Below are 20,021 nucleotides of genomic sequence, written 5' to 3' on the forward strand. Positions count from 1 at the left end.
AAGGGGACAGCTAGTACTCGCTACCCTGACAAAAGTAGTCTTCGCCTGCACAAAGCTCTGGTGGTGACGCCGTCTTGGGCTCCACGATGACCTCCGTCTTGCAGTCTTCCTGGTCTTGGTCTCGTTGCACCGAAATGGCAACCTTTGCCTGATGCCTCGGTACTCCGCGGCTGCGCTTGCCCCCTTTGCACCAAAGAGGAAAGGAGGACACTGCGCGGGCTGGCACCCGCCTGGCGCCCTTGGTCGTCATGGCTTGCGTCACGGGCACCTCGTGAGGTACCCCGCCTTGATCTCTCCGCCTCCTCGCGAGCCAGCCTGATGAGGCCGTGCCTGAGGAAGCTCCGTCGTCCGCCCCGCGAGGCTTGGCCCCTCGCGAGGGTCTTGGGTCTGTGTTGGTGAAGATGGGCCGTGCTGGGCCCCCCTTTGAGCCACGCCGCAGGCCGCAGGCAAAGTCTAGGGACCCCCGTTCCCAGAAACCGACAGTAGCCCCCGGGCCCAAGGCGCGCCCGGACTTGGCCGTGCAGGGAGGCGAAAGGGCAAGAGCGAAGCGCCACGGGCCCTAACAGCCTGCGGCTTGGGCGCCGCGTGGCGGTTGATTGGACGTGGGCGTCTCCACTTCCCCATCGCGCTCGGCAACTGCACGGATTGGACAAGTCCCTGCATGCAAAGCGGGTCATGATTACCTGCGATCGTGGAGGTCGGCGGTTGGCCTTCGCCGGCTATAAGTACGGAACGGCGCGCGCCCTTCCAGTCCATCCCTTCTTGCTTCTCCTTCTTCCCGGTCCTTGCTCCGTCTTGCTGCGATGGCTCCGATCCGCCGGTTCTCGCGGCAGAGAAGGGAAAGGCTCCCCGAGAGGAACCAGACCCACTCCCGCCGAAGAAACGGCTCGTCCCCCGTGGCCCGGACGAGGGGCCCTTCAGGTGTGTCGAGGCCTTGGTGCGAGCGGGCGCCGCCGGGGTTCCCGCTTCCATTGTACGCCCACGTCGAGGGCCCTGAAGGAGCTGATGCTGACCGCCACGGGCGGCGCCGCACGTCGGCGCCGACGGTCACGAAGGTGTGGGTCGTCCCCCCTGGGGTCCACACCGAGGGCTCCTCCCGAGAGTTCGTGCTCCACGTCGCCATTCCTCTTCAGTCTTGGATTCGCCTTCCTCCCTTCTTCGCCTCCATCATCCCGCAGGGGAGCCCCTGGAGCTCTGGCTGCAGCACGCCGGCTGCAGCACCCTCGCGACCGAGGCAGAGGTCGCGGTCGTTGCCCCGGGCGAGGTCTTCATGACTCGGGGCTGGAGAGAGATCGCCCGGGTTTGCAGGACAAGGGCGTTTCGCGATCCACTTGGATTACGACGGTGCTTCGGTGATGCTCTTCAAGGTCTTCGATGCGAGCGGGCGCCGGCTGGAGTGCTGCCCCGGGAGAGGTGGCCGGGGCCCTGCTGCGGCGAGGACTGGGCCCGCCGACGCTCCCTTGGCGGCTCCTCAGGCGGAGAGGCGTCGGAGGTTCCAGCGACTCTGGCGAGCTTTTGCGACTCCGGAGACGAGCGACGACAGCTACGAGCCCCCGAGCCGGCCGCTCCTGGAGCAGGGCTCGTCAGGCCGCGCCGACTCTGATCTGGATGGGGTTGGCGCCGGTGCTTGACGGCCCACTGTTGATGATGGCGTCTTCTGCAGGGGCGCGCGTAGTTAGTGTCCCTTTAGGATCTGTTCCCTGCGAGGAATCAAAAACGCGTCCCGTGGGGGCTTGTAAGGTGCCTGTGATCCTGTTTTGTTAATATAACCCTTGTCGTAGAATTGTGCGAGTTGCTCATTCCGTCTTAGCTCAGTCCTCCCTTTCGAACCTCACGAGGGCTTGGTGCTCTGCGCCGACAGGTCCCAGTCCCAAGGCGGCTTCAGCCGTCGCTGGTATGCCAGGTCGCGATGCCGTGGTCAAGGCCAGGAGGTGAGCGACCCGGAGTCCGGTAAGAGCCCCTGAGTCGCGATGCTCAGGAGGTCCCCTTTGGCGCCCAAGCAGCCGTCGTTTGGTGAGAAAGGAGAGCGGCGTTCGCTAACACGGGATAGCATTAGGTGCGGGGATGGTGCCACGGTAGCTGGCGCTTCCGGGTGATGACTTATCTCGAGAATCAGGGACCGCTCTCTGGCGTGTCGCTGGGTCCGTGCATCGGCAGGCGCGAGGGTGCTCGGCGAGGTCCTCGTGTGTCTCTCCCCTCTCGCCTTTGTTCCCCTTTCTGCTCTATGTCCTCGGGTCTCGGCCCTCGAGCGAGTCTCAGCCGTCGCTGGTATGCCAGTCGCGATGCCGTGGACAAGGCCAGAGGGTGAGGGCTGGAGAGCCAGTAGGAGCCCTGAGTCGCGATGCTCAGGCACCCCCCCTTTAACGTGCAAGCGGTTCACGCGGATGAGAGTGGAGGAGACACCGCAAGGGCCTCTCCTGACGCAGCTCCTTTAAGAGATCCTGTAGACCCATCATAGAAAAGAAAACGAGGGGCTGCCATGACAATTGACAGTCAGCCATTGGTTGCTTTCGAGGGGTAATGAGGCACTGAAGGCTTGACGAGGTGATGCTATTGGGCTGCCGCGGCCAGAGCTCAGCCATTCAGGTTTGTCGGCTGTTGCAGGGACGGACCCATGCGCAAGCGTCGTGCCATTTGGGAGCAGCTCCATTAGTTGGTGTCAGCTGAGCAGGCAACTAGGTAAAACACATTAGCCGTGAAGGAGTGGATTCGTTCAAATAGATGCTGGGAAGGCGGACATCACTGGGTTAGGCCCGAGCGACTTGGGGATCATGCTGCCCGAGGGGCGCCCCCAATAAGGTAAGCTAACAGCATGAAGTAAAAGGGATACATGCCGCAGGGACGGACCCACGCGGCCTGGGAATAATGCAGCCCTGGGGGGCGCTCCCAGCTAGAAGTGAAGCTTGAAAGATGTCACCTGATGACGTTGAGGACAAAGGGTGTTGGTGTAGTAGACTCGGTGGGCTGCGGAAGTCGATCCTCATGAGCCCCCAGGCCCGGGGGCCTCGGGAGGCTCCGAAGGTGCTGGTGGCTCCCCGCGGACCATCTCCATCTCTGCCAGGGCTGCGGAACGCCTGGCCTCTTGTGCCTCCATGATGCCCCTCATGAGGCGCTGGTACGTGGCAGCCGCGTTCGGCAAGCCGTAAGGCATGCGAACGTAGCTGTGGGGTGGACCTCCGCAGCGCCCCACTCGCGAGGGCCAGAGGCGCTCCAGAGAGGCGACTCGGTTGAGCCCTGGTATGTCGATGCAGACGCGCAGCCCACCATCCTCGCCTGGATGGGGAGCCACTGCTGGTAGGCGGCGGCCGCCTTTCATGACTCTTGACTCCTGTAGCTCCTGAATGGCCTTGCTGACGAACTCCTGAGGGTCTGCTCTCCTTGCCTTACTCCTTCTTGAGGGAAACGTGCTTCGAAACACGCCTCCATGTGGTGCCCAAGCGCCTCCCTCGGTGACCCTAGCCAGGTCAGTGGCCCTCCAGGGAGAGCCCCCGAGCCCTGCCTGAGGAGGGCGCTGGGCACGCTTCCCTATGCGATGGAAGGAGGTTCCCCCTGGGCAGGCACGGGCCCAGAGGGGCCTGCCTCCTGAGGAGCCGAGCCGGACGATGTCTTCTTCTTCTTGGGGGCGGTCTTGAGAAGCCTCCTGCTTCCGCGATCCGGGTCTTCTAGTGACGCGGCCTGAAAGGCTCGTTCCAGGGAACACACCGCATCCTTCTCTTCACAGGGCGCCGTGATGACTCCGCCACTTCCTGGCATCTTGAGGATGTTGTAGCCGTGGCGAGTTACGGCCATGAACTTGGCCAGCGCTGGGTACCCGAGGATGGCGTTGTATGGCAGGCGAATGTGAGCGACGTCGAAGTCGATGAGCTTGGTGCGGTAGTTGTCGCGTGCCCCGAAGGTGACAGGGAGGCGGACCTGCCCAATCGGGACCGTGGAGCCGTCGGTGACTCCGGAGAAAGGCTTGGTTGGCTGAAGCTGGCTGTACGGCACTTGGAGATTGTTGAATGTTTCCACAGACAAGACGTTGAGCCCTGCCCCGCCATCGATGAGGGTCCTGGTGACCACCACGTTGCTGATGATTGGGAACAAAGCATCGGGAGGATTCCGGCTGTAGCCGCACACTTGAGCTGATCTGCTGAGCTGAACGTGATGGCGCACGCCGACCACCTAGAGGGCGCGTGGCTTCGAGCTTGGGGAGGACTGCATTCACTTCGCGGGCGAACTGCTTGAAGATGCGTTGAGAGGCTGGGGCTTGAGCCCCGCCCAGGATGCAGGCGATCGCGCGCGGCTCCTGGAAGCCCCCAGCCCCCTCGTCCTGGTGGCGGTCCTCGTTTCTCCTTGGCTGCGCGGCAGCGGAGGGAGGCCTGCGTTGCCTTGCGGGCGATCCTCGCGAGGCTGACCCCTCCAGTCTCCCTCGCGAGGCGGGTCTTGCAGCGATCCTCGTGAGATTGATCGCGCCACCCTTGGCGCAGGCCACGGTCTTCCCAGCGTCCTGCGTTCCTTCCTCCTGCTCGACCGTAGCACCGGTCACAGCAGTCGGGGCGACGGCCGATCCTTCCTTCTCGCATGACTCGGAGCTCTTGACATTCGTTGGTGTTGTGGGTGTGGAGGTCATGGTACACGCAGTACCGGCTGCCCTTGGAAGGCTCGGGCTGATCTCTGTCCCGTTTGGTGTCTGGTTCTGCCGTGAGCACGGCAGCCCCCTTGCGCTTCACATCCTTGGCCTTGGGCTTCTTCTCTTCCGGGTCCGCGGCAGGCAGCTCGAGGAGGGAGAGACGCCCTTCCTCAGCCCTGGCGCACTTGGTTGCCAAGTTGAACAGCTCCAAAGAAGTGCACAGGTCTTCATGCATCGCCAGCTCCTCCTTCATCTTGACATCGCGCATGCCGTCGGAGAAGGCTGAGATGACGGCCTCCTCAGTCACCCTGGGAATCTTGAGGCGTGTGTTGTTGAAGCGCTGGATGTACTTCTATAGGGTCTCCCCGGGTTGTTGCTTGATGCGGCGCATGTCGCTCATGGCGGTTGGCCGGTCTCGAGTACCTTGGAAGTTGGCGATGAAGCGGGTGCGCATCTCGTCCCAGGAGGAGATCGTGCCTGGAGCCAGGTTCAGGAGCCAGGTGCGGGCCCCGTCCTTGAGCGCCATGGGAAACCAGTTCGCCATGACCTTCTCGTCTCCGTTGGCAGCTTCGATGCCCAGCTCATAGAGCTGGAGGAACTCCGCAGGGTCAGCCGTGCCGTCGTACGAGGAGGCAGGTCTGGCTTGAACTTGCCGGGCCACGCGACACTGTGTAGCTCGGTGGTGAAGGCACGGCAGCCTGCTGTGGCCACGGGAGGCCTTGGGTGATGGAGAGCTTGGTCTTGCATGTCCCCACGCGCCTGCAGCGGTCTTGACGTGCGGGAGCAGGAGCATGGTCGCGACGTGCTGGAGCAGGGAGCGCCCGGGCAGCTTCTTGCGGGCGAGGGACTTCCTGGCAGCTCTGCTCTTGCCGCGCTGGCACCTGACGGAGCGGGTTCCGCCCAGGGGCCACGCGCCTTGGAGCCATGGCGCCTTCTTGAGGAGGAGGCGGCCGGGCGATGAACTACTGGGCTGATGATGATGAATGATACAAGGAAGAACAGCCTCGCGAGGTTCTGTTCTTGGCTGGGGCGATGAACTACTGGGAGGAGTTCAGCCACCCTTCTCTCTCTCTCTCTGATCGAACCCCTTCTCTTAATCCTTCCGAACCCCCCAGACCCTTCTCTTCTGTGGGTGGCTGGTCCTATTTATAAAGGCCCTGGTCCTCTTCCCAAATATCGAGCGGGAAGGGAGCCAACAATGGCGGGCTAATTTGAAGGGGGACAGCTAGTACTCGCTACCCTGACAAAAGTAGTCTTCGCCTGCACAAAGCTCTGGTGCTGACGCCGTCTTGGGCTCCACGATGACCTTCGTCTTACAGTCTTCCTGGTCTTGGTCTCGTTGCACCGAAATGGCAACCTTTGCCTGATGCCTCGGTACTCCGCGGCTGCGCTTGCCCCCTTTGCACCAAAGAGGAAAGGAGGACACTGCGCGGGATGGCACCCGCCTGGCGCCCTTGGTCGTCATGGCTTGCGTCATGGGCACCTCGTGAGGTACCCTGCCTTGATCTCTCCGCCTCCTCACGAGCCAGCCTAATGAGGCCGTGCCTGAGGAAGCTCCGTGTCGTCTGCCCCGCGAGGCTTGGCCCCTCGCGAGGGTCTTGGGTCTGTGTTGATGAAGATGGGCCGTGCTGGGCCCCCCTTTGAGCCACGCCACAGGCCGTAGGCAGGCAAGTCTGGGGACCCCCGTTCCCAGAACGCCGACAACCAGCGGCGCCTCCGACACCGCCGCCCATAGCGTCTCTTCCAAAACGACGCCGCCTCCACCACATCAGCCCCCGCTCGCTCGACCACGTCGGCCCGCAGCGGGGTGTCATCTGCTACCTCCACGACCTCCTAGTCGGAGATCACCACCTCAGCCCGGCCTCCACGGCTGCGCTCCCTCACTGATGATGGCTCAAAGACCGTTGCCGCCACCACCGTGCCCTCCGCATCTCGCGCCAGGCCGGCTCCGCGCCGCCTCGTGCCCATGCCGCCATCGCCGTCGTCCAAGCACGGACCGACGCCGCCTTCAGCTCCGCCTCGGCCCGGTTCCTGTCCCGCAGGCCACGGCTTCGGCGTCGTTCATCCAGGCCGAGTCCGAGTCGGCCGTCCCTCCACCTCGGCCTAGTCGGCTCGCAGCGCGATTGGCGACCTGAAGAAGAAGACAGAATGAGCAGAAAAGAAACAAGACTAGCTCAAGAAAAAATCTGAGCGCAAACGAGAGATGAAGCTTACCCCGCCAAGACCGGGACCAGGGTTGGCCTCCCGTGCCCGCCGCCGCGCTTCCTCTTGGCCGGCCTCCCAGGCCCCGGCCGGGTCCGCCGTGCGCTTCGGGGCCCGGGGTCGCGGCGCGACGCTGTCTTTCCCATGCGGGCGGCTCGCGCCGCCCCATGCAAGGACCCGGCTCCGCCCGTGTCGCCGCCTCCCCCGCCCAATGCCACTACACCGACAATTGGCGTCAGCACTGACCATTCCGTGCCGCGGTCAGAAATTCAAGACACATGAAGAAAAACACGAGACTTACTCGTGCGACGCCCAGCGCCGCGTCGGACTCGGCCTCCTCCTCCCCGCCATGAGCCGCGGGCTCCTCTGGCGCCACCAGCGCCACCTGCAATGGGGCCAGGGCGTAAGGATGATGAATTGCGTTTAGAAGTACCCCCCGCGTCGCGTCAGGACGGATGAGAAGGCGCGCGGCAGCAAAGTAAGAAGACCAGACACTCACCTGCGGCGCCGGGTTTGACTGGCTGTACGACGCCTTGTTGAACCGCCAGTCCTCCCCAAGGTTGGCCTTGGAGATGTCATTCACGCCGCGCGTGATTTGCTCCACGGACAGCCGCGTCGACCCCATGTGGTTGGGTTCTTGAAGGCCGACCATTTCGCCGATAAGGCAAGTGCGCCCCTGAAGCGGAAGGACCCGGCGCAGGATGAACGCGGCGAGGAGGTCGGTGTCGGTGAGCCCCTCCTGCGTCCTCGTCACCGTCACTCGCTCACAGATATTGACGATCCCCTGCGACAGACGCCTGGGCGTGTAGCCCCAGTTCGTCTTCGCCCGTGGAGGTGCGATGGCGAAGGCCGGAAGGTTGATGCGATCCGCACCAAGGTTGGACGTAGAAGAAGGAGTTCTGCCACTTGCAATCCTCCAGCGGTATCTTGGCAAATCCGCCCCCGACCGCTTTGAGATGATGGCGGCATCGCAGTCGGCGAACTCCCCGGCCGACGGGCCTTGCTGCTTCAAGGAGAAGAAGCGTGCCCAGAGGTCGATCGTAAGCTCGAACCCCATGTATCCCTCGCAGAGGGTGATGAAGCCGGAGAGCTGGACGATGGCGCCGATGCCAAGATGATGCAGCTGGAGCCCGAAGAACTCCAAGAACGCACGGAAGAAGGTGCTCGCCGGCAGCCCGAACCTGTGCTCGAAGTGCATGAGGAAGACCACGCGCTCCTGCCCCTCGGGCTGAGGCCTCTGCTCGTCGCGCGGCAGCCGGACGCCGACGTCCGTCTCCTGCGGCAGGAGCCACGTCGCCCAGAGTTGGGTGATGTCCTCGGAGGTGACATTCGAACCCATCCAGGAGCCCGATGGCAGCGACATGATCAAAGGAAGAAGAAGGAAGATGGACGGCGAAGGAGTTCTGCTCGGAGCAGTGGGCGCCGCAGTGCGTCAGTTGCAAAGAGCAGAGCGAGAGCAAAGGGACAGGAGGGCGCGCGAGAATAATGTCCGCCGTCCCCCTGCCCCCCAATTTATAACCCTCGGTTTGAACATGGGGAAGTGGGATCGTCTGCACGCGCCCGTTCCACTACCCCGCAATAAGTGCGCATGTACACGCGCAGTAACTGCCCGGGGAAGAGCAACCGGCCCTCGGACGCCGCAATAAATCCGCGCACTTGGCCCGAGGGCGCGCGGCGGTGGGCCCCAGCTCGTGACCCGGTCCCGTCACGCGCGTGGCCTGTCAGGCCCCTCCGACTTCTGGGCACCATGTAGCGCCCGCGCAAAGCCCGAGGGATTGCCCCAAGATTCGGCGGACTTCTCGGTCCCCGCCACGGCCGGGATGCCACGATCCTGTTTCCGAGAAAACCAGCACACAGTGGGTGTTGCCGGACCCGGCGCTCGCAGAATCCACCTTGCTTAAGGGGGAAACTGTGAAGCCCACTCATCCGAAGACGGCGGACCTTCATAGCTTCAGGGACTATTGTCAGGGGAATGGACCCCGGGCAGGCAACGGAACCCGGATCCTCTTCAAAAGACAACGGGGTTGGCACCGCCCCTCAATACCGGCACGCGCTTGGCCCGGTCACTCGAACCGGCCAAGCCGCGCAAGCCGGCCAAACTAGCCGACCCGGCAAGGCACGTCGACTCGGCCCCAACAACTAGCCCAAGACAGCCGAACCCGGCACGACCAAAGCCTCCTCAACAAGCCAGCGCCACCTATGGCGTGCTACGCAATCCAGCCGCGGTCAACTCCCGTCCCATCCAGGCCGTATGATGGGGACGAGACTTCAATCAACGATGACCGAGGCAACAGTGCCCCGCCCATGCCTCTGGTCAGCAGGAACGTGGCAACAGTGCCCCTCACCTACCCGCTGACAGGGCCGGCGTGGCTACAGTGCCCCGCCTTCACGCTGACGACAGCAAGCAGCAACCTAACGGAGGGCATTGTACGCGACTCGACTCGGCCACGCCCTGACGATCGACAAGACGGCGCACAGTCCCCCTAGGCATGCGAGGCCCGCACCTAGGGGAACCCGGGGAACCACAAGCCCTCAGCGGGACCCAGCCCGGGTCCCCGGACATCGACAATACAGACCCACCGACTTGTAACATTACCATTGTACCCCCGAGGGGTTGGACTATAAAACCCCCTGGGAGCCCACGATCATACGGAGAGCGGGCGAGAGGGCAAGCAGAAAACACATATGAGAGAAAAGCATGTAAGCATAGGACTAGCCACAAAACAGCAACACCAAAGAGAAGGAGCAGCCCAAGCCTTGGCCAGTTTCCTTCCTCCTCCAGACAGCTCCAGGAGCAACATTATACTATCGATCATCCAACTACACTCGGCAGGACTAGGGGTATTATCTCTCCGGAGAGCCCTGAACCTGGGTATGTTCGGCATCCCGCGACCGCTCATGCCAACCCCGCCTCTGGAGTCCACTAGCACCCTCGAGCCTCCTCCTCTCTTTAGCCATCCCTTGGCATCTGTCATGCGCCCACCACGACACCCCTAGCTCACTCACTCACCACGATCTCAAAGCTCAGCTAGTCGAACTCGAAGAACAAGGGACACAAGAGTTTATACTAGTTCGGGCCACCGATGTGGTGTAATACCCTACTCTAGTGTGGTGTGGTGGATTGCCTTGTAGGCTGAGGATGAACAAGTACAAGGGAATAATAGCCTCCTGAGGAGAGATGTTCTTGAGCTCGGTGAGCTGGTGCGTATGAGGGTGGAATGGATCCGATCCCAGCTCTCCTCCCCTTCCTATGGTGGAGGTTAGTCCTATTTATAGAGGCCCCGGTCCTCTTACCAAATGTTACGCGAGAAGGGATCCCACAATAGCCAATTTAAAGGGGGACAGCTAGTACAAGCTATCCTGACAAAACGTGGTCTTCGCCTGCGAAAGGCTCTGGTGGTGACACCATCATAGGCTCCGCGATGACCTCCATCCTGCCGTCCTGCTGGTCTTGGTCTTGTTGCGCTGATGTGGAAACCTTTGCCTGATGCCTCGGGACTCCTCGCCTGCACCTTCTCCTTTAGCACCAAAGAGGCAACTGGTGCTCTGCACCCGCTGGCGCCCGCCTGGAACCCACCTGGCCTTGGTCGTCATGGCTCACGTCACGGGAACCTCACGAGGTGCCCCTCACCTTGATCTCTCCGCTCCTCGCGTGCCGGCCTAGTGAGGCTGCCCCTGAGGAGGTATTGTGTCATCCACCTCATGAGACTTGGCCCCTCGTGAGGGTCTTGAGTGTTTGCTGGTGAATATGGGCTGTACCAGGCCACTAGAGGAGCCACATCGTGGGCCACAGGCAGGCAAGTCTGGGGACCCCGTTTCCAGAACGCCAAAAGTAGCCCCCGGGCCCAAGGTGCGCTCGGACTTGGCTTCGAGGCGAAGCCAAGGGGCAAGTGCGGAGCACCGTGGGCCCCAACCGCCTGCAGCCTTGATTGACGCGTGGCGACTAACGGGACGTGGGCGTCTTCGCTTCCCCACGCTGCCTCGGCAACTGCCCGACTTGACGAGTCCCTGGTGCATGCAGAAAAGCCATCATTACCTGCGATCGTGGGGGTCGCCGGTTAGCCTTCTCCCGCTATAAATGGGGAGGGGCGGAGTCCCCGTCGCCCATCTCTTCCCGTTCCGCTTGCTTCTTGTTCCTTGCTTCACTGCTAGTAGCGACATCCATGGCGCCGATGAAGAGGATCTCTGCCGTGGAGAAGGGCAAGGCTCGCCAAGAGTGGCCCGTCTCTCCTACGCCCAAGAGGGGGCGTGGTCGCCCTCGCAAGCACACCTCGACCCCATTGTGGCTCCCCGTGGTCGAGGACAAATCTCTTCGGGGTCCGGTGCCACTTCGGGCGTCCAAGGCGGCGTTTCTCCTCCCGGTGGAAGTCGCTTGGGGCGTGGCGGTACCGTCGACGAGGGGAGGCGCGCTGTGGTCACTAGGCCTCCCCGACCATGCTTGCACTTAGCAGAGGTGCTGCCGGAGTTCGTTGTGTGGTCGGATGGCACCTGGCTCCAGCTTCCGCACTTCTTTGCCGGAGAGCTGGTGACTTCGGGTCCCGGCGGCCTCTGGCTACAGGCGGACGGCTGCTGTAGCAAGGCCTCGTGGGTTGCGGTGGAGATCTCCGTCACAGGCAACGTAGCCCTGGCCCGCGGTTGGTAGATGTTTGCCCGCGCGCGCGGCCTGGGCAGGCGGTGCGCCATCCACTTCAAGTACGACGATGCTGCAACCCTCTTTGTGAGGGTGTTCGGGGAAGATGGTCGCCGCGCTGGGTGCTGCCTTGAAGACAGCGACGGCGACAAAGTGCTTGGCCTTGGCGATGGCCGCGACGAGGACGAGGGCAAGCTCGCCCTCGGTGATGGCCGCGACTCATCCAACACCGGCGACTCCTCCTCCGGCGAAAGCTCCAGCGGCGGCTACGACTAGCCACCCTGTCGCCGGGCTCGCTTTGAGGACGGTGGTGGGTCGTCCCACCGTGGCGCCCTGGTGAAGCGCGAGGAGGGCTCTGGCTGAGCTTGGGGAAGCGTTGGGTGCTGGTTCTCGGGAGTAGTCGCGGGCGTAGGGGCCGCTTTTGCCTGTTCTTCCTTTCTTTTCTCCCTGCATCACAAGAAACAAGTATGGGCCCGTGGGGGCATATAATGAACCGTAACACCTTTCCTGCCTTTTGCTATGTTTATCAGTTCTGAGTTGTATTGTGGTATGAGTGATTTACGTAGGCATGTATGGATAACTTAGCTCGATGCATATGAAGCAGCCTCCACCTTGTGAGGCACGCATCTCCCGGCACTTGATGAGACCTCCCTGCTGAGAACTTGGGAGGTGTCGAGATACTCAAAAAATTCGTTTAAGAAACCCTTATCCTACCTTGCTCAGGGCCCCGAGCGTGGCCAGGCATGGCCTAGCGCACCACGTCGCGGTACCCGTGTGGTTACGGACTTAAAAAGGGGGTTCACCAGTCGTGAGTTCGAACGAGGGTGCCTCGTGAAGACCAAGGGAAGCGCTTACGCGCACACCTGTCCAGCCCCCTTGTGAGGCGTGCGAGGGAGAGTGTCGGGCAAAACAGGAAAACGAGGGAAGAAACAAAGAGAAGGGAATCAAACCAAGCTAGCGAGAAACACCAGAATTCAAAATCTCCATTAAAGAAAGACAAGCTAACTGTGGAAAGCAAATGAACAGCCGCATCCGGCACCTAGTCTAGTCTTCTCACCATCGCGGAGCTAAGTGATTCCACTAGGACATGGGAGGGAGCCTCCGAGGCCCGAGGGCGGCACTCCGGAGACTCCGGGGTGTGTACAGCCCCACTCATTATTACGTGAGAGTGTCACGAGCGGAGACCTTCATGGGCACTGGGCCTTGCTTCATGGCTAGAACTTCTGGAGGTGCTAGATGTTCCAGGCGTTCTGGATGGGGATCCCGTCCTCGTCTCTAGGCGCGCGGCGCCAGGCCTGGAGACGCGGGCGATCCTAAACGGGCCCTCCCACATGGGCGAGAGCTTGTGCAGCCCTTCCCTGGAGAGCACCCGCCTCAGGAAGAGATCACCCACCTCGAGCGTTCTGGAGCGGACGCTGCGACAGTGGTAGCATCGCAGTGACTGCTGGTATCTTGCCGCTCAAAGTGAGGCTTCACGGCGGCGTTCCTCCCCTAGCACAAGGTCCGTTCCACGCATGGCGTCCTGCTGCGTCTCATCAAACGCCAGGACCTGCATGTAGTGATGCCTGACCTCATGAGGGAGAACTGCTTCTGCTCCATAGACGAGGAAGAAAGGGGTCTCGCTTGTTAGCTTGGTGGCGGTGGTGCAGATGGACCACAACATGGACTGGAGCTCGTCGTGCCAGCCCCTGCCATAGGCCTCGAGCTTCTTCTTGAAGGTCCTGGTCTTGAGGCCTCTCAGGACCTCCACGTTGGCGCGTTCGGCATGGCCATTGCTCCTGGGGTGTGCCACTGAAGCGTAGCAGATCTACGTTCCAAGGTTAGCACAATATGTCTTGAAGAGATTGCTAGTGAACTGTGAACTGTTGTTGGTCATGATGCAGTTAGGGACCCCGAACCGGCTCATAAGGCCCTTGATGAACTTAACTGCGGACCCGGCCGGGATGGTGCGGACGGCCTCCACCTCTGCCCATTTGGTGAACTTGTCGATGGCGACGTAGAGGTAGCGGTAGCCCCCAGGCACTCGAGGGAATAGGCCTAGGATATACAACCCCCAGACCATGAATGGCCACGAGGGCAGGATGGTCTGGAGGCCCTGAGTTGGCTGATGGATCTGCTTGGCATGGAATTGGCAGGCCTCGCAGGACCTCACCAGCTCTGTCGCGTCGTTGAGTGCCGTGGGCCAGTAGAACCCGCTGTGGAATGCCTTGCCGACCAGGGTATGTGATGACAAGTGGTGCCCGCAGTCTCCGCCATGTATGTCAGCTTGCAACTCGTTCCCCTGCTCCCTAGAGATGCATCGCAAGGAAACATCATTCGGCCATTTTCTGTAAAGCTCTCCATCTTGGATGCAGTATGTTGCAGCTTGTCGGGCCACACGCTCTGCATCCTCCTCCTTCTCTGGTAGCGTCCCCTGCCCTATGTACGCCTTGAACTCCTCGGTCCAGCACCCTCCTGAGGCTCGAGCGCTAGGAGCATGCATACTCCTGAGGTCGGACCGCAAGCGGGGGCTCCCGAGGTCGGTGGTTGGGGGAGTTCCTCTCGAGAAGGCGCGACATCCGTGGCCGCGGGGGCCGCTGAAGGCTTGAAGAGTCGCTCCTCGAAGACACTGGGTTCTTGGGGCTGGTGCTTTGACACCCTCTTGGCGATCTCATCAGCCTCCTTGTTGGTGCCGCGTGGGACGTGCTGCAGTTCTAGGCCCAAGAATTGCTTCTCCATCTTACGCACCTCCGCGAGGTACGCTTCCATGTGCTCGTCCCTTGGTTCATACACCTTGTTGGAGAAGTTGACGAGGAGCTAGGAATCGCCCTTGATGGTAAGACGCTTCACTCCCAAGGCCACCGCTGCCTTGAGACCGGCGATCCACCCCTCGTACTCCGCAATGTTGTTGGACACCTTCTCGCCCCGCTGGAAGCAGAGCTGCATGGCGTAGTAGAGCTTATCTTGGGTGGGCGAGATGAGCACAGCTCCAGCCCCCGCGCCTTGGCGCGCGAAGGCACCATCGAAGTACATGACCCAACCATCTGGTGCTTCACTTCCTGGTGAGAGAGATGGGCTCCTGCCATCTTCAGGTTCCGGGACGTCGGTCCATTCGACCACGATGTCGGCTAGGGGCCCCCTTGGTGACCCTGGTTGTGCTGAACTCGAGCTGAAATGACTGAGGTTCGATATTCCACTCGGCGACCCTTCCCGCCGCATTACGGCTCCGGAGCACCCTCTCTAGTGGGTAAGCCGAGACGACTTTGATCGGGTGGCCTTGGCAGTAATGGTGCAGCTTACGTGAGGCCACCAGGAGCGCGAGCAGAAGCTTCTATGGCATGGGGTATCACGCCCTTGCATCCCGCAGCATCGTGCTGATGAAGTACACTGGGAGCTGGACGAGGGCGGGAGCGTCGATGGAGCCCACTTTTGCCGGAGGTCGGGGCGTCTCCTAAGGTCATGGGACCTCAGGAGCCTGGTCATCCATTGGGGCCTCTGCAGGCTCGAGGACGCCGCCCTGTCGGGCCTGATCATTTGTTGATGTTGTCGCAGCCTCTGCGGTATCCTCCTGGTGCCGTATCGCCCCAGCTGGAGGTGCGGCACGGCGCAGCAGGCCCTTGGCCTGGCACTCTTCCCGGACCGCCACTAGTGCCGCGCTGGTGGAGTAGGGAGTGGCGGCAAGGTAAAGCACCAGGGGCTCGAGGGGATGAGGCACCACCATCACCGGAGGGCTGGTCAGGTATCTCTTCAGGTCTTGAAACGCCAGGTCGGCCTTCGGGGTCCACTCGAATGGGCCCTTCTTCTTCATCAGCTTGAAGAATGGCAAGGCACGCTCTCCCAGCTTGGAGATGAAGCTCCGTAGCGAGGTCACGCAGCCTTAGGATCCACCTTAGGGTCCACCTTCCTCGACGGTACTTGCTTCGTCTCGGCCCGATCTTGAGTGAACAACTTCTTCTTCTTTGCTGGTGCGGCCTCCTTGGCTCCGGGAGTGGCCTCGTTGGTCGGGCCTGCTGCCGCGACGGCCCTAAAGGCAAGCTTGAGTGTCGTCAGAGCCTCCTTGGTGTCTCCAGCCATGGTGAGGCGCCATTGCTCCCTGGCATCTTCATGAGGTTATAATCAGGATGGGTAGCCGCCATGAACTGGGCCAAGGCCAAGTACTCAAGGATGGCGTTGTACGGGAGGCTGATGCGGATGATGTTGAAGTCGATAATCTCAGTCCGGTAGTTGTCGCGGGTGCCGAAGGTCACAGGAAGGCGGATCTGCCCTAGGGGGCCGGCGGAGCCGCCGCCGACCCCGGAGAAGGACTTGGTGGGGCAAAGCCGTTCATGTGGCACATGAAGCAAGGCAAAAGTTTCCACGGAGAGCACATTAAGGCCGGCCCCACCATTGATGAGGGTCTTGATGACGGCTATGTTGCAGATGGTGGGCATGCATAGCATTGGGAGCACGCCCGAGCTAGTGGTGGCGGCGGGGTGGTCCCTCGAGTCGAAGGTGAGGTCGGCCTTGGGCGCCTCCCAACCTGGGGGAGCTCCTTGCTACATGGAGGCGGCGCCGATCTGGCAGTAGAACTGCTTGGTGTGGCGGTTCGAGGGCGGTGCTTGTGAGCTACCGAGGAGGGCTGCGACTGTGATGGGCGCTGGCGCCACAAAGCGTGCAATGAAGAGGCCGCGCAGCTCCTCCCAAGACGCCACTGAGGATTCTGGGAGGGTGAGCAGCCAGGGGCGTGACACGCCGGCGAGGGCCATGGGGAACCAGTTAGGCATGACCTTGTCGTCGCCTCCAGCTTCCAAGACGGCCTCCTCGTATGTCAGCAGGAAGCCCGATGGATCCGCCGCGCCATCGTAGCGAGGCGTCATCTCTGTCTTCACTACAAAAAATAAAGACACATCCGTGACATTTTGGGCCGAACAAATTTTTTTTCTATCATACATATGACACTTCTATGACGATAATTGTGACAAAACCCGGCATCATCATTGATGTGGTGGGCTCCTACTTCTATGAGAAAAAATCATGACAGAAAATGGGTTTTTTGTCCTGGGTGGGCCGGAGACGCAGCTGCATGACATTCTTTGGGCCGTCCATGACAGAAAAAACCGTGGTAGAAGCCAGGGGGAGGAAAATTTCAGGGAGTTCCCGGTTACGGTGGGAGGTAGGGGGCCGAGCGATGCGCGTTTCTCTCGTACACGTACGCGCGTGTGTGCGAGGCGTTGGCTCTAACTGAACCCGAGCGAGGCGTTGGGCTCTAACTGAACCCGAGCGATTGCACTGCAGGCTACGCGTTACTGAACCCGAGCGATCGATCGATGGCTGTTAACTGAACCCGATCGAGCGATTCCTTCGCTACTGCTGCTAACTGAAGCCGATCGATGCTGCCTCTGGGATGAACAGTGAGCGTTGCGGGTTGGATGAACAGTGAGCGGTGGCGTTGCCTCTGGATGAACAGGACCCCGTGGTGTGGTGAACAGCGGGTGAAGGGGTGCCCGTGGAGGGGTGGTTGAACAGGACCCCGTGGTGTGGAGGGATGGATGAACAGTAGACGGTGGGGGGGGTGGTTGAACAGTAGCCGGTGGAGTAGCGCGCGGTGGAGGCTGGATGAACAGGAGCCCGTGGAGGCTGGAGGAGGTCGACGGTAGCCCGTGGAGGCTGGAGGAGGTCGACGGTGGAGATGAACAGTATCCCGTGGAGTCCCGTTTTGCGGTACGCCACACCCCTCCCGATGAACAGGACCCCCGTTTCGACCGTAGCGCTCCAACACAAGTCCGTTTCGTCCGTTTTGCGGTACGCCACACCCCTCCCGATCAACAGGACCCCCGTTTCGACCGTAGGAGGTCCGTTTCTCCGTTTTGCGGTACGCCACACCCCTCCCGATCAACAGGACCCCCGTTTCGACCGTAAGGAGGTCCGTTTCCTCCGTTTTGCGGTACGCCAGACACCCCCCGATCAACAGGACCCCGTTCCGAACTGTAGGAGGTCCGTTTTCCTCCGTTGTGCGGTACGCCAGGCCTCGTTTCCATCGCCTGTTCCGTCCAAGCCCTCCCGATGAACACGACCACGCATTCCGTTCCGACCCAGCCGGTTGGCTCCCACGCGTTCCGTTGCCTCCCGATGAACACGACGCATTCCGTTGCCTCCCCATGAACACGACCGCATTCCGTTGCCTCCCCATGAACACGACGACGACATTGTTTCTCCGTTCCGACCCAGCCATGTACACGAGCCCTGGCCGTACGTATGCGCGAGTAGGCATTCGAGACCCCGCCCGTATGTACACATACGTGGCCGTATTTTCTTTCTTGCACCCTGGCCGTGTACGTACGTGTACATGCTACGTGCGCGCCTCTACTACGACACGTGACGCGCCTCTACTACGACACGTGCGCGCCTCTACATCCACCAGTATATATGTACGTACACGTTCGCGACCAGAATGACAACGCTACGTACGCTTCGACCAGGTGGGTCCCGACTGTCAGGCACTTCCTTGCCTGCGAAGATGTAGCTGGTGGGTCCCAGCAGTCAGGGGCGAATCGTTTTTTTTTGCCCGGACGCACTTCCTTGTGCGAAGATGTAGCTGGTGGGTCCCAGCAGTCAGGGGAAATGTTTTTTTGTGAAATACAGTGGCCCGTCCGGTGGGTCCCAGCTGTCAGGTGGAGGAATCATTATTTTCCGCGTAATAAGGAGGCACTTCCTTGCTGCGGCCGTGGACCCAGCTGTCAGCCTCTCCACGTACAGTCCACGTCCGATGGAAGTCGTTCCTTGACCACGTTGACCACGCGCCGAGAGCACCAGGGCGGTGGACGACGGCGAGGCCTAGGAAGGACGACGGGAGCCGGGGAAGACGCGGCAGTGGAAGCCCGCGCGGAGAGGAGTACGAGGGTTCACTGGTTCGGCTGCGTGTGAGGCTGCCGTCCCACAGGGCCTGGCCAGCGGTGGGAATAGTAGGGGGCGGTGAGGCCTCCACGGCAGCACAGCCGGCCACGGGAGGCAGGAGCATGCGGCACGACCGGCGCTTTGGGCGGCTGGAGCAAGAAGACCAGAGGTTGAAGAAGCACTACGGCGTTGGATGGACATCGTACGGTCACTGGAGCTAGAATCATTCATATTGACTAAAGTTGACAAAGGCCCCCGTCCCAGTCAACTTAGTAGGCCCACAAGTCAGCCTCCCACCATGGTGGGTCCCAGCTAGCAGGGGGAGTATTCATTTTTTTGTGCGTAATAAGGAGGCACTTCCGGTGGGTCCGAGCTGACAGCGGGGGGAACGTTTTTTTCACAAAATACGCTGGCCCGTCCGGTGGGTCCCAGCAGTCAGGGGGGAAACATTTTTTCGCGAAATAAGGTGGCCCGTCCGGTGGGTCCCTGCTGTCAGGTGGAGGAATAATTATTTTGCGCGTAATAAGGAGGCACTTCCTTGCGGCCGCCTGGACCCAGCTGTCAGCCTCTCCACGTACAGTACTCTTCCGATGGAAGTCGGTCTTGACCACGTTGACCACGCCGCGCGAGAGCACCAGGGCGGTGGACGACGGCGAGGCCTAGGAAGGGGACGACGCGGAGCCGGGGAAGACGCAAGTGGAAGCCCGCGGGAGTACGAGGGTTCACTGGTTCGGCTGCGGTGTGAGGCTGCCGTCGCCGCAGAATAACAGGGGGTGTGGGTGAGTAGAGGGATGGCCTGGCCAGCGGTGGGAGTAGTACTGGGGCGGTGAGGCCTCCGCGGCATCACAGCCGGCCACGGGAGGCAGGAGCACGTGACACGACCGACGCTACTTTGGGCGGCTAGAGCAAGAAGACCAGAGGTTGAAGAAGCACTACGGCCGTTGGATGGACATCGTACGATCACTGCAGCTAGAATCGTTTATATTGACTAAGTTGACAAAGCCCTTGGTACGCGTCAACTTAGTAGGCCCACAGCTCGGATTTGGCAGAGAACATATAGCCCATTTGCGATTTGTAAGAATGTACAACCCATTTTTTAATTCTAATGGAATTTACTACAACCCATTTACAGTTTGTTAAAAGTACAGCCCAACTTCTAGCTAGGACAACGATTAATAATTTCAAACAACCGCTCAAAACAGAATTCAAAAAAATTCCCACATTTTGATGGGATCCGAAATATTTTTATCCGAAATTTCTAGTCAGGTTAAATATAATTTCAAAATAAAGTTGTATTACGTTAAAATCCAACGAAATATTGCGCGCGCAACAAGTAATGAAATTAAAATTTTCAAATTCCAAAAATAATATATTTTTCAAACTAATTACGTGTTTGGTGCATAGTAACTGTCCAGTTATTATAATTACATCCCATTTATTATTTCTTAAAGTCCATTTTCTTGTTAAGCCTAATGCATACCTCCTAGGAAAGTTTGCAGCCCAGCGGGGCGGAGAATAACAAGTTGACCCGGATATTGTGTACAACTGTCGGCCCAGTTGCATTGCTGATGTTGAAAAAAAGGCCTGTGTAGTACAGTACAACCTAACATGGTTACTCAGCCCACATTCAGCGACGCCGGAAAGGCCCAAACAAGGCTTCTGTACAACTTTTTGAAGTCACTGAGCTCAATTAATAACTTAAGAAAAAAGTTAGATTACAGTGGA

Source organism: Triticum urartu, chromosome 3 (genome assembly GCF_003073215.2).
Source record: "Triticum urartu cultivar G1812 chromosome 3, Tu2.1, whole genome shotgun sequence".
Lineage (NCBI taxonomy): Eukaryota > Viridiplantae > Streptophyta > Magnoliopsida > Poales > Poaceae > Triticum > Triticum urartu.